General features: G+C 45.5%; 2 protein-coding genes across 3 annotated transcripts in view; one reads left to right on the top strand and one right to left on the bottom strand.

Annotated features, from left to right (window-relative positions):
* Window positions 1-338: 338 nt before the first annotated feature.
* The window catches only part of LOC309359044 (SLAM family member 5-like), a 114,713-nt gene continuing 92,997 nt past the window's right edge, over window positions 339-22,054 (bottom strand). The window contains exon 11 of the transcript XR_014163706.1: window positions 339-447. The gene's annotated coding sequence lies outside the window, so the exon portion shown is untranslated. The remainder of the gene's footprint in view (window positions 448-22,054) is intronic.
* VANGL2 (VANGL planar cell polarity protein 2) overlaps window positions 11,460-22,054 on the top strand; it is a 44,283-nt gene continuing 33,688 nt past the window's right edge. Inside the window, exon 1 of one of the 2 annotated variants that reach the window (XM_081892414.1) lies at window positions 11,460-11,897. The gene's annotated coding sequence lies outside the window, so the exon portion shown is untranslated. Of the gene's footprint in view, window positions 11,898-20,321; window positions 20,461-22,054 lie in introns of those variants that run through there. The other variant, XM_081892415.1, reaches the window with a different exon arrangement.

Raw genomic sequence — 22,054 nt, 5'->3', positions numbered from 1 at the left:
TGTCACCTCTTACTTGGCTTATTGCAGCTTTTCATCACAGAGGAGCCACAAACTGAAACTGACACAGGGACAAATAGAAGAAGACGCCTTTACCCCGGTATGGTTCCCCCAGCCCAACAAGACAGCAACAATAATCCACCGACAGTATATGAATCAATCTGGCTAACCTGATCCACACACACCCGACTCACACAAAAACAAATCTCATTACAGTGGTACCTCGGGTTACAGATGCTTCAGGTTACAGATGCTTCAGTTTACAGACTCCACTAACCCAGAAATAGTACCTCAGGTTAAGAACTTTGCTTCAGGATGAGAACAGAAATTGCACGACAGCGGCGCGGTGGCAGCGGGAGGCCCCATTAGCTAAAGTGGTACCTCAGGTTAAGAACAGTTTCAGGTTAAGAACGGACCTGCAGAACGAATTAAGTTCTTTTTTTTTTTAACCTTTTTTTTCATATATTTTTATTGAATTTTAGCAACACAAAAAAGAAAAACTTATTTGTATCCCATTACATCTCATCTCTCTTCTCTGTTTAGACCTCCCTCAACTTTCCCGACAATCTTTCGCACCCTCTATCCTATCTACACATTTCTTAGCTTCAACATTACCATTAAACGTTACAATTCTTTCTATGTTTCTCTTTGCGTAATGTTCCTCACTCTTTCACAAAGCTTCTTTGAGACACACTAACGTTGTCTGTTCCTCACATACGATTTCCAAATAATCCGTAAATTTCCCCCAGTTTTCCAAAAATTTCTGATCTTTTTGATATCTTATTTTGCCTGTTAATTTGTCCAATTCTGCGTAATCCATAAGTTTAGCCCTCCAGTCTTCCAGAGTCGGGACCTCTTTTCCTTTCCAATTCTGGGCCACCAGCATCCTTGCCGCCGTAATAGCATATTGAAAAAATTTACAGTCTTTCCTTATTATATCCCTTCTTGTTATTCCTAATAGAAAAATTTCCGGTTTTTTAACAAAATTATATCCTAATATTTTCTTCAGTTCACTGTGTATAGTCCCCCAAAATTCCCTTATTTTGCTGCACTCCCACCACATGTGCATGAATGTACCCTCCTTCTCTCCACACCTCCAACATTTATTACTGATTTTATACATTCTAGCTAATCTTACTGGCGTCAGGTACCATCTATACACCATCTTCATTGAGTTCTCTTTTAGGGAGACACAGGCTGTAAATTTTATGTTTTCGTTCCATATTTTGTACCAATCATCTATTTCTATGTTTTGTCCCAAATCTCTGGCCCATTGAATCATCGTATCTTTCACCCCCTCATCCATCGTATACCATTCTAACAAGATTTTATACATTTTTGAAATCACCTTATGGTTGTTATTCACTATTTCTATTTGAAATTTGGATTCTCTTTCTCTATACCCTTTTTCTTTTTCATCCCTCTTAAACATTTCGTTTATTTGGAGGTAGTGTAGCCAATCATAAACCTGCCCTTTTATTTCCTCGTATGGTTTTATCCTCCATTTTCCCCCTTCCTTCCTCACCAATTCTCCATAAGTCGCCCAGTTGTCTCTCATATTAACTTTTTTAACTGCCAACACCTCTAATGGGGACAGCCAATGTGGGACTCCGACTTCCAGAATGTTTTTATATCTATCCCATACCTCCAGCAAGGCTCTCCGAAAGATATGGTTTTCAAATGATTTATAACCCTTTTTCTTCTCCTTCCATAAATGGGCGTGCCATCCAGCTCTATTATCGAATCCTTCCAGATCTAACAGCTTTGTGTTTTTCAGGTTGATCCATTCTTTCAGCCAACATAAGCATGCTGACTCATAATATATCTTTAAGTCGGGCAGGGCAAAACCCCCCCTTTCCTTTGCATCTATCAATAATTTATGTTTAATTCTTGGTTTTTTCCCCTGCCAAACATATCTTGCGATCAACCTCTGCCATTCTTTAAAAATCAACGTTCCTTTTAAGATCGGTAGCATTTGGAATAGGAATAACATTTTGGGCAATACTGACATCTTAATTAGAGAAATTCTGCCCCAAATGGATAATTTTAGTCTATTCCATATTATCAAGTCCTTCTTAATTTTATTCCATGTCGGTGTATAGTTATTCTGATATAGGTCGATATTTTTTGGGGTCAGCCAAATTCCTAAGTATTTCACTTTTTTGACGATTTCAATTCCTGTTTGTTGCTGCAATTCTTCCGTCGCTGATTTCTCCATATTTTTAACCATGATTTTTGTTTTCTTCCTATTTATTATGAACCCCGCTACCTCTCCAAATTTCTCAATTTCATCCAATATTTCTGTAGCTGACTCCAGCGGATCTTCAGCCGTCAGCACCAAGTCATCTGCGAAGGCTCTTACTTTATGTTGGTCTTTTCCTACCGCCACCCCTTTTATTCTTTCTTTTTTCCTTATTGAGTCTAGTAACACCTCCAGAACCATGATGAATATCAATGGGGACAGTGGACAGCCTTGTCTAGTGCCTTTTGAGATTTTTATTTCTTCTGAAATCACACTATTTACTATCAATCTGGCTCTTTGCTCCGTGTATATCGCCTTTACTCCGTTGAAAAAATCGTTGCCCATATCCCTCTGTTCGATGTTTTTCAGCAGAAAGTCCCATGATACATTATCAAATGCTTTTTCAGCATCCACAAACATTAGCATTGCCTGCTTCTCATTCCTAGCAGACAGATATTCTATAATATTTACAATATTTCTCACATTGTCTCTCATCTGTCTGCCGGGAAGGAAGCCTGCCTGATCTTCATGTATAATTCCTTGTAAAACCTTTTTCAGCCTTTCTGCCAGTAACCCTGCGAAGATTTTATAATCCGTATTCAATAGGGAGATTGGCCTATAATTTCTGACTTGCGTCAGATCTGCATCGTCTTTTGGAATAAATGTTATGAGTGCTTCTCTCCACGTCTCCGGAATCTCTTTCTCCTTCAAAATCATATTCATCACTTCTTTCATTGGTTGTATCAGAGTTGTCTCTAGTTCTTTATAGTACCTTGCTGTAAAGCCATCTGGTCCCGGGGCTTTTCCATTTTTCAGTTTTTTGATTGCCTCTTTTATCTCTTCCAATCTTATTGGGGTGTTCAGTCTCAGAACGAATTAAGTTCTTAACCCGAGGTACCACTGTACAGCCAACCAAAGACAACCAACCACACCCTAGGCTCCCCCCAACCTCTTTCACCACCAAGGAAATACAAGCAAATAGTAGGAGAATCCACACAAATGAGACTAAAACCCCACACATACACTAAGTAGAAGAACAGAAGCATTGCCACCCCACCCCACCCCACTCACCATGCCCCCCTCCTCTTTCCCCCTCTTTTCTTCCTAACCTAACACTGTATGCAACCCTAACGTCTCACAACAAATGAAACTGATCTGTAGAAAACGCAACTTGAAAAAAGAGACAATGGACGTATTTGTAAAATCTTTAGCAAAAATATATCATAGAGGAGCCGTCCCATCCCCTTGATGGCTGTAGCCAGAATGTTGAAAGTGCTGAAAGTGGTATAAGCAGTGCTGGATTTATGTATAAGCTAAACAAGCTATATAGCTTAGGGCCCCACTCTCTTGGGGGCCCCCAAAAAATTTAAAGGAAAAACAAAACTGGATGTACATTTCCAAAATATAAGATAAAAAACCAAATCAAATAAAACCTACATACAGAAGCAGTGTTTTGTGTTGTGTAGGCTCCTATTTGTTATGTGCAAATGCCTTTAGATATCTATTAGGTCCATAAATTACATATGTGGCTGGTTGTTGGGAAGCTGTTTTAAGTGGTGGGGCACTGTTCACATAATGGACTGTCCTCTGTAAACTAGGACATATAGCCATTCTGCTAAGTGTGCCTAGCTCAGTCTGCTCCAGCCAGGTTCTTAGGCAGGTATGAACTCTGCAAGAGACAGGTGAGAACACCGTAAGGAGGGACCCCTCTTCCAAATGGCCTCCAACACCCTGAAAAAGGAAACAAATGATTAAAGAACTAGAAGGAATGTTGCATAGTGGTTAGTGTCGGAGCTGGGAGACTAGGTTCAAATCACCATTTGGCTATGAATCTCACTGGGTGACGTGGGGCCAGTGCCTCAGCCCACTCTGCCCCACAGAGTTGTTGTGGGGATTAAATGAGGAGGTGGGGAACCATGTGACCACTTTAAGCTCCTTGGAGAAAAAGGCAGGAGGGTAATAATAATAATAATAATAATAATAATAATAATAGTAATAATAGTAATAATAGTAATAATAGTAATAATAATAATTCAGTGGTACCTCGGGTTAAGTACATAATTCATTCCAGAGGTCCATTCTTAACCTGAAACTGAAACCTAAAGCACCACTTTAGCTAATGGGGCTTCCTGCTGCCGCTACGCGGCCAAAGCACGATTTCTGTTCTCATCCTGAAGCAAAGTTCTTAACCCGAGGTACTATTTCTGGGTTAGCAGAGTCTGTAACCTGAAGCATATGTAACCTGAAGCGTATGTAACCCGGGGTACCACTGTAATAATAATAATTATACCACGCCCTTCTGGCTGGGTTTCCCCAGTCACTCTGGGCGGCTTCCAGCACATATAAAACATAATAAAATGTCAAACATTAAAAACTTCCCGATACAGGGCTGCCTTCAGATGTCTTCTAAAAGCTGTGTACAGTAGTTCTTTATATCCTTGATATCTGATGGGAGGGCGTTCCACAGGGCAGGTGCCACTGTAGACAAGGCCCTCTGTCTGCTTCCCTGAAACTTGCAAACTCAATAAATGAGTTTCATTTTTTAAAAAGCTAAAACAGAGGGAGCACTTGGGCAAATCCTGCCTCCTTAAAAACACCAGATACACCTTAAAGTATCTTTCCCCAAACATAGGACCCTGCAGAAATTTTGGACTATGCCAGCACCATAAAGCTGGGCTGGCAGTGGCTGCTGGGAGTTGTAGTCCAAAACATCTGGGTTTGGGGCGGGAAAGCCGCCTTAGGGCAGGCATGGGCAATCTCGGCCCTCCAGATGTTTTGGGACTACAATTCCTATCATCCCTGACCACTGGTCCTGTTGCTAGGGATCGTGGGAGTTGTAGTCCCAAAACATCTGGAGCGCCGAGTTTGCCTATGCCTGCCTTAGGGTCTCTTAGGCTTGCAAGCCGGCGCTGGCAGCGGGAAAAGAAGGGAAGCAGTAACTTATCCCCGCACCGCCCCAGTTCCCCAAATGTGCGTGACTGGCGGGACTGCGCCTCTCAGAAACCGGCAGAAGAAGCCTGATGATGCCACAGGCAAGAACCGCCTGGAGATGCAACATTGTGAATTGACCTGCTCAAGTAGGAACGAACGTTAAGCTTGGAGGCGGAGGAGGAAGCCCAACAATCAGGAGGAGGCTGGCATTCCCTTCCTTGAAGCTGACAGCCCTTTGCGTCGCTCATTGGCTCTATCCACCCTCTCCGACGCCTCCTCCCCTTTAAGAAAAGAAGAAGAGACTCGCTTTGGGAAACGCCATCAATGGAGCCTGCGGAGCAGCTGGATTGGCTCGTTTGGAAAGGCTGGCTCCGCCCCCTCGCCTGGGCTGCCTTTTGAATGGAGAGGGTGAGAAGGGAGCGGAGGGCTCGCTCTAATTCAGGCTGAAGGATGAATAGGGAAGCGGGAGGAGAGCGGGGGCGGGGGAGTCTGTTGGAAAGGGGCTCTTTTGTCAGGCCGTCTTCCCACTGAGGCTGCAAGCCGAGGCCGGGGGAACAAAGGTCTTCTAGCATCAGCCTCGGTCCCCTGCCTGCTCCCACCCCGCTCCCTCTGATGCAATGCTTTGCCATCCCCCCATCCCCACCCCAGACAGAGCACCCGATAGATCCCCTCCGAAGGCCGGCCAGCATTAGCCTGGCTGCGCAAACCCACTGGATTCAGAGAAGTGACACCCCCACCCCGGATGAATAAAGCTGTGTAAACTTTAAAAAAAAAAGTGACTTACCCTGACTGAATAGTTTCTAATATTATTCATTCATTCATTATTTTCATTTTGAAATCTCTTCCTGTGAAGTATCTCAAAATGATCCGATCATACGTGGCACCTTAGGTTTCTCAGGACCGAACACCACATGGCATTACCTGCATGTTTGAGGAGCCATGTGCACTGTGTACAGTGGTACCTTGGTTTACGAACTTAATCCGTTCCAGAAGTCCGTTCTTAAACCAAAGCGTTCTTAAACCAAGGCGTGCTTTCCCATAGCAGCGGTGGTCTCAATTTACAAATGGAATGCACTAAACAAGAAGCAAAACATGTTCTTATTCCAAGGCAAAGTTCACAAACCAAAACACCTACTTCCGGGTTTCCAGCGTTCTTAATCTAAGTTGTTCATAAACTAAGCTGTTCTTAAACCATACAGTGGTACCTCGGGTTAAGAACCTAATTCGTTCTGGAGGTCCATTCTTAACCTGAAACTGATCTTAACCTGAAGCACCACTTTAGCTAATGGGCCACCTGCTGCTGCTGCGCCACTGCTGCACGATTTTTGTTCTCATCCTGAAGCAAAGTTCTTAACCCGAGGTAATATTTCTGGGTTAGTGGAGTCTGTAACGTGAAGCGTCTGTAACCTGAAGCATCTGTAACCCGAGGTACCACTATTTTAACCAGTATCTATATATTTTAACCAGTATCATACCAAGCCAACAGTTGTGGCCAAAGAACCCTGGGAGGTGTAGGTGCTGAGAGCTGCATTTGACAACTGTTTGTTACGGTTGTTTTCATTTACTGAATTTGCCCCCAGAAGGCTAAATACAGCCTGGCATTCAGATGCAAGCAATACAATGGTGTCGGTTCTTGTAAACTTTTGCATGCATGACATCAGCCTGAAATTGATGGTGAGAGGCAGGCTGACAGAATCAAAGTGCTGGAGCATTTTCCAGGGCATTGTCACAGGGTGTGTTTGTGTGCGTTCTGGGTCTTTTGCACTGACCCTCTTGCCTCTTCCTCAAAAACTTGCTTTCTTTTCCACTTTGTTTACAGAGTGGCTTTCCCTTTGAAAGCAGGCCTAAATTTGCATGTATAGTTTTGCAGATTTGTTTCAAGGGCCCGTGGGGAGTTCAATGAAGGGCCTAGCGATGCCTCTCCCTATCAGGAAAAGTGCTTGGGGCGTCATTGAGTATTTTGGGGTGGGATTCAGTCACATGCTGGCAAATTCAAGTGGCGCAATTGCGGCTGATTGGGAGGACTTGCGCAAGGAACCCAATTCCCCAGCAGATCAGACTTAGGGTGGGATAGCACTTCTTTGAAGCAATGTTATCTGACTAAAGCAAACAAATCGAAATGAATGCTCAATAAATAGCAGGCAGTCATCTCATCTCCTTGCAAACAAAGGATGAATGTTCAGTAAAAAAAGGTTGTCTGGAAGTGGCCTTGGGTTAGAAAGAAGATGACTAAAGCGATGGAAATGTGTGAGAGGTCTGTTAAAATTCTGCATGCTACACAAGGGAAAGTGGATTGCTTGATTCCCTTCCCCACCCCTGCTCCTCAAATCAGAGTACTACGAATCAGGGTCACTGGATGAAATGGATTCGCAAACAAACCTGTACAGGACAATCCAAAGAAATACTTCACACATGAATTTTACTTGTGGAACTCACTGCTGGAAGATGTAGTTTAAAAGGCTCTAAAGCAGATTAATCAAAAGAAGTCTATCAATGGGTTCCTCCAGCCATGATGGCTAAATGGACCCTCCAGGCCTAGAAATTAGAAAATGGCAACTTCCCTGGTAGGGACGGAAAAAAGTGAACCCCCCATGCTTTAAGGTCACACTTCACTTTGTGCTTCAAGAAACAGAATATTGTAATTTGATGTTTACAGGTTCCTGTGTGCATAAAAGTACCCACACAGGAGATGTGTTGTATCTCTGAATGAGGAGGTGTGGCAAGAGATCAGGGTGTTTTCCCTAGGACTGCCCCCCCTTCCAGGCCACCATGAGATCAAGGCCAGCAAAGATGTCTTCCTTGGGGTCTCTCAGACCTCCTTTTCCTTCCTCAGTTCAAGGTTCTCATTTGCTACATTTCACCCACCGTTTCCGCTCTCTTTCTGCCTAATCTCCTCGGATCCTCCCTCCTGCCCTGGCCCCTGAAGGCCCCACTGAACAGAGTGAGGGGGTGAATGATCTGCAGGGCTCAGGGCAGGAGGGTAGGTAATGAGAGGTGGCAGTTCTAGGCCGCCCACTTGACCAGGGATGCTGTAATGACCACAAACCTGAACCTGGCAATTATCTCATTGCCCTGGTGGGTGGCATTTGTGGAACGCCAGGCGCAAAATTCAACCTCAATTAGAATAATGGGGCAAATTGCAGAGGGAGGGGGCAGGGTAAGGCAAATTCCAAACATATATAATGACTCTGTCTCGGAGATAGCTTGGGTGGTCCACTGGACTGTGGGGTGGGGTGGGGGGGAAGAGCTGTGTTGCAACCCAGCATTTCACAGACCAGGAGAGGGTCATGCTCACAACACACCAATTTTCTTACCAAGAACCACTTTGGAAATGTGAACTTCCCTCAATTCCACACATTGTTGATGGCTCATTGTCACCTGTCGGCTGATGCAAAATCCAAGAGAGCTTTCAATTTTTTTAAAAAAAAATGCATTTGGAAAAGTATCATTGCCTGACAGTTCCAAATGTGAACAGTTCCAGCACCTGTGGTGCTGTGCAAAAATTGCAGGACGCACATTGCAGGAGGCTTAGTGTTGATGTGCATGCATGGCTATTATCTTACTTGTTAAATTTATTTCTATACTGTCCTTCCTCAGAAGACGATAAGGCGGTTTACAACAGACAACGTGAATGCTGCAAGGTAATAGCTATGCAACGTTAAAAAATCAAAACAATTCTATAATGACAATACTCAGAATTACATAATAAAATGCAGGTTCTTGGAACAGCATGAAAGATAATGGAGGAGAAAATCAGCAGCCGGATATCAGAACCACAAATGGACCTTACCTGGCACCGAAAGGATAGTAATGAAGACCATCAGGTGACTGCATTTTATTTATTTAGGATTTGTATTTATACTCTGCCCACTAACCAAAGTTCTCAGAGCAGCTTACAGTATATTTAAAACACAACAAAACAACCACAATAGTACCACCACTTTGTTCTCTGGTGTTCCACCAAGTGCTATTCTGCAGCTGATCTCCTGTTAGTCCCACACAGGCCAGGATGCCCTTGCTGGCCGGCTGCTGCTGTGTATCACACAGTCCTGGCCCTGGTGGCTGATGCAGGAGGTGCTGGGTGGATCAGAGATGTCACATGCCTTCCTAGGCTCCTAGAACTCCATAAACCAAGCATAGGCAAACTCGGCCCGCCAGATGTTTTGGGACTACAACTCCTATGATCCCCAACTAACAGGACCAGTGGTCAGGGATGGTGGGAATTGTTGTCCCAAAACATCTGGAGGGCCGAGTTTGCCTATGCCTGCCATAAACTGTTGGTCTGTTTAACTTACTTCTTGTGATCCTCTGCATGTTTACTCAGAAGAAAATCCCACTGTGCTCAATAGGGCTTCCTCCTGGAGAAACTGTGCATAGGATTGGCTTTCAAAGCCATCAAATTCCTGGAGGTCAGGGCTGCCCATGGCTATTAGCCATGAGAACCCAGGGGCGGACTTTGGCAATCTTTTGCAATAAAGTGCGCCATGCAAGCCCAAAAATTGGTGCCCCCAAATAGATCTTCTCGATTGCAGATATTCTCAATTTAGCACTTTCTTGATTCGGCACCCTGCGTGGGGAGGGGGGACTGCCGCACCACCCTAAATCTGGTGCTTTCTGTGGACCCCCCTTGTCAAAGGCAAACAGCAGGGGAGGGCAACTGCATGCTGTGGGCTTTCTGGAGGCATCTGGTTGGTCACTGGGAAACAGGATTAGGCCCTCACTCTGATTCAGGAGAGGTGTTCCTATAGCTGTATTTATTTGGCAGTTATGTAGGTCCCACTGAACCCTGTGGGATTTACTTCTGCACAAATGACCTTTTTGGATCACATTGTTGAATTGTGATCAGGTACTAAACATTATTTCAGAGGCTTTAAAAATAATAATGATAATAAAATTAAATCTCTTTCTGCTTGTCCTCCTCTAGTGTCACCTTTCAGAAGCAAAATTGTGTGTGTGTGTGTGGGGGGGAGATTCTAAGAATAAAAGTTTGGATTCCCAAGCCTTCAGATTCCACCCCTCGCAATCCCATTCTACTCCCCCAGGAAAAACAAAACAAAACAGGTGCTGTAAAACTAGGTTAGCTAGTTATAAATTGTCAGAAAAGAGAACACGGTTCTGCATAAAAGTTGCATGTGATAAAGAGATACAGTACACATTTGGAAATCAAATATACTGTTGATGAGATTCAGCTGGGTCCTACTCGCAGTAGACCCACTGAAATGAATGAACCTGGTTGTTGTTAATTCAATGTGTTTCTCTGTTAGGAAAAGAACACAAATAACAGCTTGCTGGATCAGGCCCATGGCCCATCTGGTCCAGCATCCTGTTCTCAGAGTGGCCAACCAGATGCTCCAAGGCTAAACCCACAAGCAGGATCTGAGCACCAGAGCACTCTCCTCTCCAGTGGCTTCCAGTATTCACACAAATCCTGTTGGCATATCACTGCCATTGTGGTCAATTGCCCATTTATAGCAATGGCACAGGGCACAGCCTGACTCCCTCCTTCGGCAATCTTCGTGGAGCTCTGGCACAATGGTTGCCATTGGTTTGATTTGAATTAATTTTATAATGAATGATTTTATAGTGTTGTGTTGTGTTGTACTGTTGTACTGTTTTATTGTTGTTAGCCGCTCTGAGCCCGGCTTCGGCTGGGGAGGGTGGGATATAAATAATAATAATAATAATAATAATAATCATCATCATCATTCTGCACCATGAATATTTCCATCCTCTTTTTAACCAGTCCAAGTTGGTGGCCATCATTACATCTCTCTAGTGGGCTTGAGTTCCATATTTTAAATAGATGTACAGTATAATCCATCGACGCCAGGTGACAGGGGACCTGCTCAGGCTGCTGAGCAAATGCTACCAACTACTGATAGGTAATTTCAAGGCTCCTGTTCCTCTTTTAATGGTAATTTACCTTGAAGCCAGACTTGGACCCAACAGCCCCTCTGTACTAAAGGAATATATATGTGGAGCTGCCCTATGTAAAATTAAACAGGGTACAGGAGGAATTCCCTGGGTGCTTTTTAAGTTTGGCTTGGTCGTCTCCAGTTTATTTCCTAGACATCTCTCTCTCTCTTTTATTTTTATTTTAAAAGCGTTTGGAAAGGGTCAAAAGTCCGGAGAAGGCGAAGTTTCGCCCCCGCCCACCCTGCTTTCTGTCTTCCTTTCCCTTTAACAGTAAACCATAAAACTAATTGGGGCGGGAGGGGGGCGGGAGAGTGGAGGCACTGGGAACTTCGCGGCGGAGACAATGGAAGCGCCGGAGGGAGGCGCGCGCGGGCCTGGGAACAGCCGCGGAGCGTCCACAGGTTCGAATCCTCTCCTGTTCACACGCCGGGAGACGCCGGAGAGGAGTGGATCCGGAGCTGCCAGTGTGGGCGGTGCGGCTGTTTGCAACGACTTCTCGCCTTTTCCCAAGGCGAGGGACCGCAGGCTTGTTGAATCCTTGTGCTTCCCCTCTCCCCTTTCTATCTTACACATTTTCGAATTGGATTTCCTCCCCCTCTTCCTTTTTTGTAATTGCATGGAAAACGGAAGGAGACGCCCGAGAGAGAGAGAAAATTGGAATTTTGCAGGCAGTTTGGGTGGCTGGAGAGAAAGGGCCGGGAACGAACAAAAGCCGCCGAAGCAGGGAAGGAAAAGAAGCTGCTACGTCCGCCTTTGTCATACGCAAGCCGGAGAGCAGCAGGATCGGGGCCGCTGCTGACTGGATGCAATGGTAATTCGGATCGAAAGAGCGCCTGGGTCTTCCTTTTGTTTCCTCTACCCCCACCCCCTCGAAATCAGAGTTTTGCAAGGATGGCAAAGGAAGGGGCCGTTCCGTCTCTGCGCTCCCCCCCCCCCCGGCTTTCAGCTGTGGATGTGCGGGAGGGGACTTAAGAGGAGCTCGTTTGAGAGGAGGGGGCACTTGGAGGGGGGGGTGCTGGGGAGGGCGTCTGGTACGACTACTGAATCCTCCTCCGATGGGCCTCTGTAGAGCCTGGGATTTGCCTGGGTAACCTGTCCAGGGGAAACGGGGGCATCGATCGCTTTGCAAAGGGGGTGTGGGGTGGTGGTGGGAAGCCTGGGAAATCTTTGCAATGGGGAGGAGCGGGTGGGGGAGGGAAACGGGTCTCGTACAGCGCTGGAGGGGGGTGGGCGGGTGCGAAATAGGCGTGGATGGTGATTGCAGGATTGATTTGGCATTTCCCCCACTTCTCTCCCTCCCCCCCCACTCCCGCCCCAATCTCTATTAAATTGCATCCAGCACGTATCTTTAAAACTGGAGGAAGTGGCGCGCCCGGGGAGTGGGGGCGGGTTTGTTCCCCTGCCTGGGCTGGTCAGGTGAAATTTTGCAGGGCTTCCAAACAGCTGGGAGCTGTTGATTTTCCTGTATTTCCCCCCCCCCCGCTTTTTTAATCTGAATGATAAGAGTCTTAAACACACATGGGCGTGGGGAAACGGACGTTGGGAGCCCGCGGTTGCTCCGCCAGGGCCACGTTTGGAATGGTTTCGTGTAGAGCATTGTGCCTAATGAGGGGGGTTTGGTGCAAATCGCTTGTGCGAACGGGCCCTGTTTGGCCAGGTAGCTGGAACAGTAAGTGACCCAAACGCCAGAGAGCCGGCGGAGTGATCGGCTGGGCAGTAGAAGCGCAAGTCCGGCTTGTTTCTGTGCCTGCCTCCTAAGGCGTCATGGGAATGCAAGGCGGCTTCCTTGGCTTGTTGCCTGGCCGTGGCCGTTGGAGCGGCGGTGGCCTCCGAAGCCAAAGGTGTGCCTGGCTGGGAACCCGGATAGAGCGCACAAATCGACTTGGGAGACTGTAGCCACGGTGGAACGCCTGTTTTATTTAGACCCCGAAAAGCTTCTCACGTGTGTCTGTGTGTATGAGAAAATTGGGTAGCTGCAAGAAAGACCCCCAAAATGGAGGAATTGCCACCTTCTGTTCCATGGAAAGATGCTACGCCCTCGCCAGGGGCATCTTCCGTTCCTCCAAACAGGCGTAAATACCCAGAAGGGAAGGTAGGGGAATTATGGGCTGTTCCAGCACCTTTTCCAAAGCTACTTGGGGGTGGGCCTGTTTAGCACGGCAGCTTGTTTGCAGTTTTCTCCATCGCCAGTTGTTTTGCTATTGTAGCTGGACATCACTAGTTGAGGCAGTTTTCTTACTGCCACCCCCACCCCACAGTATATTTATCAAGACTCCTTTAAATAGCCATTTGTGGCAACATCCTGTGGCAATGAGTTCCAAAGATAGGCAGTACTTCCTCTTTTTGCATATATAAACATGGGAGCCTTGGAGGCCACTCCAGGCAGGATCCTTGGTGAAAACTTTGTCTCCCTTTAAACCAAGACAGAGAAACTCCTGACTGCAGCCAGATACTACTAAGTCCAGGGCCGCCTAGTGACCAGACTAAATAATGGCACTATCCACATATCTTGATCTCTTTGTTTTAAAGGAACAATAATGAAATAAGTCAGCACTGTTGAAACATCAGGTCATTGATTGATGTTAGTCATTCATCACTAAATCTTGAAACATTTCCAAATAACTTGACCCAAGAGAGTGATTGTCTGCAAAGTATCATTGCTGGGAGCCTTGCAAGATGGCTTTGGTAGTGTCTCAGAAAAGGTGAGCTTGCATTTGGCCAATTGCATTCTCAGGGATAAACACCCAAGTTTTTGTATTCCACATTCAATTTGAACATGTTGTGGGTGCTCCATGCTACTTGCGTAGAAGCTGGAGCCTAGCCTTGGCCTGTTCACTGAGTTTGGTATAAACTCTAAATATAGTTCTTGTACCAAATTGAACCGGCCCTAGAAATACAGTTGTAACTTCTGTTAGCTTGGAAAACTGAAGAAGCAACTTTCCCCAAGGTTGGAATGAATGAGTGTTCCGATTTGTCTTCCCATTTGCAATATAACTGATCCAAATCCAGTGGCATGTCCAAAACCCAAGTTCTGTAGTTAAAAAGTGCAATGTTTGGGTCATGTTAAGGTTTCCTGTCCTGTGTGTCAATTTTCTCTGCTTCTCCATTTCCTTGAAGGTAGCGAGGGCTGATGGTAATATGGCAAAATATATGGTAATATATCCATCATGCCTGGAATTCTGCTGCTGTAAAATGCTTTCCACTGTCGGTCATGAGTTCACCTGGTAGGCCAAAAGCGAACTGGGGTGTTGTTCAGTTGTGCAACAATGTCAGAGCAACGGCAGACAAGGAGAGTATCTCGCTGTACCTGGGATAGTGCCCCCCACAAACCAAATAGTGTCAACCTCCCAGTTCACCTAGATCAGCTGTGGACCTTTTCCAAGGTCTATCTAAAATCAGGGTGTAGAGACAAAAGGTTCCTTTCATGATGTCAATCTGTTTATTCTGCAATAGCCACAGGATAAGATTTTATTATTTCTCATGTCCTGCCTAGCTCCAGCCCTTTTCTTTCCTCTTAGACAACATTATTAGACTTTATTCCCTTATTAGACTTTCCAATTCACTTGGTGGCCCATTCTCAACAAAGTACTTAACAGTCATCTCTGAAGCATTACCAGGATATTTAGGCCGTCCTGATCTGAAATATATTAAAAGGTTGTGGATTTCCATAAGTAGCTGTTTGGATTCACTGAAACCTGCATTTAGATGCTGCTAGGTTCTGGAAGAATGTAGTACCTTAGCAATCTTCTCTAACTTGTAACTCTATGCTTGTGTTTTTTTTTGGGGGGGGGGTTGGCAGGTGTTGGCTATGGTATGGCCAAATTTTCTTTCTGTGATGTATTCAGCTACTGGGTTGAATCTTACCATTCTTGCGAGAAGACATTGGTGTCGTCATGGTCTAATTATTTTCCTTTTAATCAAGGTCACCAAGGGTTTATGGTCTGTGAGGAGCCTGGAACGAGCATCTGCAAAAGGGTTTCAGTGTTAAAATACTAGCTAGGCACTTCAGGTTTTTTTTGTGTTTTTTTGTAATATTTCTCTGCTTTGAAAAGAGTTCTGGAGTAGAATGTTGCTAGCATCCATTCTGAATCGTGTATTCTACCTAGCTTGCAGTTGTTTGCACAAGTGCTGTGTAATTTGGCATCACAGAACTGCAAACGTGGGACATGTAAAGGCAGCCTGCTAATCTGATCTCCCAAACGAAGACGTGATGGATTTCATTAATAGGTTTAGAGGATGTGCTTCTGCGGGGTCGTTTTGCACATATCAAGCAAGAGAATTCACATTTCCCAAAAAGCGTGGTGGTTCTGCTTTTGAGCCTGTGAAAGCATTTTTCTTCACCTGGCATGTCTTAATTGTTGCAAGAACTTTGCCTCTGTGAAAAACGCATTTCTCCTTGTCTACCTTGAGTCCAGATTCATGGATCTAAGTCAAGACTGTCCCCTGTGTCCCCAATCTGTCTTCCAATAATGTACCTGATTGATGTCATCCATGAAGACCTCCTTTTATGCCTTGGACAAGTTCTGTCATCTTCCTTTGAAAAATCTCAGAAGCTGTTGCAATTCCAAATGGCAAGCGTTGAAGAGTGTGATAGATGGCGTCGGTGTATAACTCTGGTATTTGGTGCTTGCCAGAAACTGCTTGAGGCATCCAATTTAGTAAATACTTTGCTTCCTGTCACTTTTGGGAGAAAGTCCTCTAGTGATGGTATCACATATTTCTCACGGGCTACAACTTCATTAAGCTTCTTCAGATATATACAGATTCATATCCTCCCCCTCCCATTATTGGAACCATCGATGCACACTATGGACCATACATAAACAATGTCCCTTCATCTTTCATTGCTCCATTTCCACCTTGTTGAGTAAGAGATTGGGAGTCTAAGGGCTGTCTTGTATGGTCTGATGTCTAAACAAAGCTGTGTGCACAGATTCTCCTCCTGTTAGCAGGCCAGTTTCTCCAGCCACACACTGTCCCATTCCAGCAGTTACTCCGCGACTGAGGAGGTTATGTAGTTATGACCCCATATCACATACATGGCAAACATATAACTGCTCTTCTTTGGTATCATTGTGCTTTAAATATATAGTGTGAATGTGAACCTACCAAGGATTCCAGAACCTCCCCGCCCTGGATAAGGTAGAAACCCTTTTACACATCCAAGGGGAAACCTAGACTCTCTTGGATGCTCTGTCGCACAAGCCAGAACAAGGTGTGTGTCTTTATCGAATGTGGAGCCAAAATAAAAATGGCGCTCTCCTGCTGTGGTCACTTTTTGCTTCATCTGTGTGTAATAGGAAAATGGTCTGTTTGTGTGCACTACCTGCATGGCGCTCTTACAACTGGACAACTCTTATTTTTCCACCCCATACCTTTTTCTTATTGCTGTAGAATGTTTTTTAAGAATATACTAGCCTAGGTATTGGATCACACCAAAGGCCTATCTAGGCTAGCATTCTGTTCTCCCAGGGGTCAAGCAGATGGGAAGCCCATAAGCAGGACCTTGGCGCTGCAACTTCCCAGGGAGAAGATTGCCATCTCCTTTTCATATTCTGCTGCAAGGTTTCTTCTTGGCTGATAGTTCGTCTGGAGAAGACAATCCATGAGCCCAGCTATGGATAACACACTAAGTCCAAACCATGGCTTAGCTTGCAGCAACGCAGCAGGAACTGAGGAGAAGCAAAGTTTGCAATCTCCTTTCCGGGAGCTTGTGGGTTTGCCCAAAGCCATGGTTTGGCTTGGTGTTACATGCGAATGGAACCATAAATCACTTGTGTTTACGTATCTTCTTCCGTTTTCCTCCCGGATAAATATTGAATTGCTAATGGATCCTCGCACCTGGGTTGCATCTTGTTGCCCTTCTGGGTTTTTTGTTCTTCTCTGTATTCAAAGATCAGCCTTGGCTTTCTCTGTGATGGGAAAATGCTCTCCCGAGTGCACATTGGAGCTTTTTATTTGGTTCCCCCTTCAGGCGTGAACATAGTAATTGCTGAGAAGGTGCACAGGGAGAACTGCTTAATCAAGGAGCCCTGGCTGATTGCGCTGGGACTCTTTTATTTGGCTCTGGGGCTGATCCTGCTCTCGCCTGACTTGGCACCTGTGCCTGCATTGAGGATGTGTGCCAGTGTGCAGGATCCTGCTCTCTTGAGTTTTTTAATTAAGCCGTGACTTAGCTTCAGGCAGAAGACTTGCTTGAAACCCATCTGGATTTTTAAATTTAGGAGTGGTGTCTTTAATCAGGGAGAGATGTGGGGTCTCCACTTTGCCTGGAATCCCTGTTTCCCAGCCCTAGAAGCGCAAAGGGGGGGGGCAGGGGTTCTGCTTGCTTATAGGGGATGGAACATTGATTGATTATTCTACATGCTGCTGCTGAGAATCTTGGAATTCTGAATGCTACATGAATCCACCCTGTTGGGGATTGAGCCTTGGACCTTCTGCATGCAAGGCAGGTGTACTGCTACCAATCTATGGTTCTTTTCTATCTAGATTGGGGTGGCCAACTCCTAAGAGACTGTGAACTACTCAGAGTTAAAGACTGGCAGTGATCTACCAGCCTTTTGGAGGGTTCAGGTCAAAGTTGTTGAGCTGTTTTTTAGGGGTGCAGGGCAAACATGTTGAGCTTTTTTAGGGGAGCCAATCTTGTTGAGCTTCTTTGGGAGGAGCCAGTGATCTACCGGTAGATCATGATCTACCTGTTGGACATGCCTGAAATAATGACTGTGGTCTCTTGGAAAGCTGGGCTGCAGAGGCGAAACTGAAGCCCCGTCATGATAAAGGCCCAATCCCAAGGCAGCTGGCATTTCAGTGCTTTGTCGCTGAGGCTCATGAGAGATGTTGCCCATGGTAGGCACCCTGCTATAGGAGTAGGCAGCATGACTGCACTCCAAGTACCACCAGCCCCTGCCAGCGCAGCCAAAGGCACCATGGGAGTTAATAGTTTCAGCAAGAATTGGAGGGAGCAGCCTTGGAGAAAGAGTGTCGCTGCTGCTGTGTACTGGGAAGAGGCGGGGGGGGAGAGGTGAGGTCAAGGGTCGGGGTGGTACCCCTGCTGGTGCCCCTGCCAACCCCAATCTTACTGCCATGGGAAGCGGTAGCAACCTCTCCCCTCAGTAAGGAGATGGTTGAGTTGGAAACAGTGCAGAAAAGTGTGAACAAAATTCCTAAGAGGATGGAGCGCTACTCCCCTGTGAAGAAAGCTTGCAACGTTTGGGATGTTATAGTTTAGGGGGAAAGGCAGGTAAAAGGCGACATGATAGAAATTTATATAATTTGCATGGCACGGAGAAAATGAATACAGTGGTACCTTGGGTTAAGTACTTAATTCATTCTGGAGGTCCGTACTTAACCTGAAACTGTTCTTAACCTGAAGCACCACTTTAGCTAATGGGGCCTTCCTGCTGCTGCTGCACCGCAGGAGCACAATTTCTGTTCTCATCCTGAAGCAAAGTTCTTAACCTGAAGCACTATTTCTGGGTTAGCGGAGTCTGTAACCTGAAGCGTATGTAACCTGAAGCGTATGTAACCCGAGGTACCACTGTATTGAGAAGTTTTTCACCCCCTCTTGTAACACTAGTATTCGTGGACGTTGAATGAAGCTAAATGTTGGAGGTGAACGTCAGGACAGAAGAATTACTTTTTCATGCAACACATAGTTAAAACTATGGAACTCCCTCCCCTGGGAAGCAATGATGGCCACCAACTTGGATAGCTTTAAGAGTATTGGACAGATTCATGAAGGAGAAGGCTATCGATGGCTACTAGCCGTGATCACTATACTTCTGAATACCAGTTGGTGGGAATTGCAGTAGGAAAGAGTGTTCTTGGGACCTGTGTGTGGGCTTCCCATTGTGGCATCTGGTTGTCCATTCTGAGAAGAGGATTTTTGACTAGAAGGGCCATTGGCATGATCCAGCAGGCTCATCATATGCCTTCTGGGCCAGCCACTCTTACTCCGGCAACTTAGGAGGCTACAGGCTGTTTATATTTGCTCTCTAGAATACTCTGTGCTGCTTTATTGGTAAGTGTTGCCATAAGAGTGTCTAAAAGAAGTCTGGGTGTTGGCTCAAGCCAACGGCCCACCGAGTCCAGCATCCTGTTCTCACAGTGGCCTGCCAGATGTTTTTGGGGCAGTGTTCAAAATTTGGCAGGTGCATTTTGCACCTGGCTATCGGCCACTTGCGACCAAGTGAAGATGCCCAGGTGTCAGGATGGCTCCTAACATCTCCACCTTTTGGAGGTGCGTGTCTTAGATCTTGCCTGTTTTCACACAGCAACAACACATCCTGTAGAATTCTGTCTGTGGTATTTTATCTTCACAATCAGAATGAATTTCAGGAACCAAAAAGCCGTATCGAAAAATATGACCTTTCGAGCCATCTGGCCCCAAAATGGCAACTAGACATTCTGTTTTGGCAATTGTAACCCTGGTTTTAAGGAGTCATTTGGCACCTTGCTTATAAAGCTGAGTTTCTAACACTCCTTTGTGGGAAGCCCAAATGTAGGATCTGAGCGCCACAGTGCATTTATGTGTGACACTGTAATTTATGAGGAAATAGCAGCCTCTTTGGCCTGGTTTTCATTGAGGTGGCTGACTTTTGTCTTGCATGTACCACTAAGCTAAGGCCTCACCTGATGGAATGCCTCGCTCCCCAAGTTTGTTTTTTAAATCCCGCATGAAGGTTGTCAGGGAGAAAGCTAAGCAATAACCTTTCTTCTTGATCTGCTAGTTTCCTGTGGTCAATGTTTTGTTTTTAAAAAAGAACAAAAACAAAAAAAAACCCCAGAGTGTTGGAATTTTCATTTTATTGCAGGAAAGAACGTTCCATCATGTGAGCTGGTCCCCTTCAGTCATGAAGTGAGGCGACTACCTATTGTGGGAGAAATGGCCCTTTGGTTTGCAGATGTGCTGTTTTCCTGCACTGGTTTCTGTGGCAGGCATTTTAGGGTGATGATATCGGTGTGAATGCAGTCTCTGTTGTCTAGCAGGGAGCCTGCCATGCCACATTTCAGGCCTTCCATTTTAAGGGTTTTGTGTGGGGTTTTTGATCTGGAGATAATGAGGTGGTTGCCGGCAGCCCCTCAGTCAAGTGTTTTCATTTGCTAGGACGGCCTGTTGGAATGAGGGCGGTTGGGGGGGTGGCTCTGTGTGGGAGACCTCAGAGCTGCAGATGGTGTGTCCTGTTGTGGTGATCAGCCTGCAAATGACCGTGAGGCAGGGGAGGGGGGCAACTGATCCCCCTCGCTGCTGCTGCTGCACTGGCAAAAACTGCTCTTGTGTTTTCCTCTTGGAAATGGAGATAATGGTCGTTGGGGAGTATGGAATTCTGCCTGCGTTAGGGGAGGAGGAATTCCAGGACTTGACATTTCTGAATGTAAGGTACTAGCTTTTATCGCTGGCTGCTGTGATTTGTGTTTTCTGGAAAACTTTTAACTGTAATGTCCAATGCCCCACCCCCCACAAGAGCAATCTTGCTTAGCCTGTTTATTTTATTTCACGTTTAGTAAGCAAAGCTAAAAACTTTGCAGCTTCCATGCCTGCCTGATAATTTTGCAATGCGTTGTTGCAGAGAAACAAAAGTAGTAGGAAATTTTCGGTCCCACGAACACCAGCTTGCTAATCTGTACGATTCTCTGTTTTAATCGCAACACAAGAGTCTTGCGGCGCCGTTTTAAAAGACAGACAGTTTTTATTGTGGCAGAAAAACACTGGAACCAACTTAGTCACATATGCCCCCATAAAAGCTGAGGCACTGTTGAATCTCTTGGGCGTTTAGGTTCCACAATACAGTGGTGCCCCGCAAGACGAAATTAATTCGTTCCGCAATTTTTGTCGTCTAGCGAATTTTTCGTCTTGCGAAGCACGAAATCCCATAGGAATGCATTGAAAATCAATTAATGCGTTCCTATGGTCAAAAAAGGTCTAAACAAAGCCAAATTTGGTACAACAACAGTTTATTAACTGCTCTTTAAAGTCACACATACTGTAAAGAGCAGTTCAAAAACTGAAGGGAAAATAAATTAACTTTATAAACAAAACATGTCTTTGTTTTTAGACGTCGCGAGACGTTTTCATCTTGCGAAGCAAGCCCATAGGGGAAATTCGTCTTGCGAGGCAAATCGAAAACGGAAAAACCTTTCGTCTAGCGAGTTTTTTGTCTTGCGAGGCATTCGTCTTGCGAGGTACCACTGTACTATTTTTCTCCCCCTGCTGCAGCAAGGCTACCCTTCTAGAACTGGCTGTAATTATAAAATTGTGGCCTTTACCTCCCCTTTGTCCCTCTCACCAGCCCTGCTATGCACTCTTGTCTCTGCAGTTCTTGCTTTGGTTTTAATGCATCTTTCAGCTGTGATGTGACTGGACGGAGGACAGAGAGATGAGTGGGTTGGGGAATGTATGGGGAAACTGCCTTTTGCGTGGCTGGTACGTAACTTTCTGTACAAATGGGAGGCTCTTGCCTCTTGCTCTGGCTGTTCCCAATTTTGTCTTTTAGCCTGTCCACCAGTGGCATGCGGCCAGTGTTAGAAACTGGGATATATGCTAAGCAACAAATTCCTCCTTACACCAAGGTTACGGTCGCTAAAGTGGAATGTCTAGTTGCCAGTTCAGGGGGCAAGATGCCTCTAAAGTCTTATTTTTCAAACGATGGACTGAATGTGATTGGTTCTCAGTTACACATCTGTACACACATGACTACCTTGAGCTAGGTTAAGAGCTTTGAGAGAGCTTTAAGAAGACATGTCACTTGAACCAGGGACAATCCACAAATATATTGGCCAATTCCAACCTCTTTTTCTTAACGGCGCCTGGGCCTGCTCAGGTTGCACAGAAAAAGCAATTTGGTTCCTGAACTTCATTCCGTTTGTGCAGATAAAATATAACTGAGGGATTCCTACAGGGTGGGTTATTAGTCTGTGAAAACAGTCCAGACCCTCCCGGCAAGCAGTTTCTGGTCTAATTAATTTAGT

Source organism: Podarcis melisellensis (genome assembly GCF_964234715.1).
Source record: "Podarcis melisellensis genome assembly, chromosome: 16".
Classification (NCBI taxonomy): domain Eukaryota; kingdom Metazoa; phylum Chordata; class Lepidosauria; order Squamata; family Lacertidae; genus Podarcis; species Podarcis melisellensis.
This window is presented reverse-complemented; position numbering and strand designations above follow the sequence as displayed.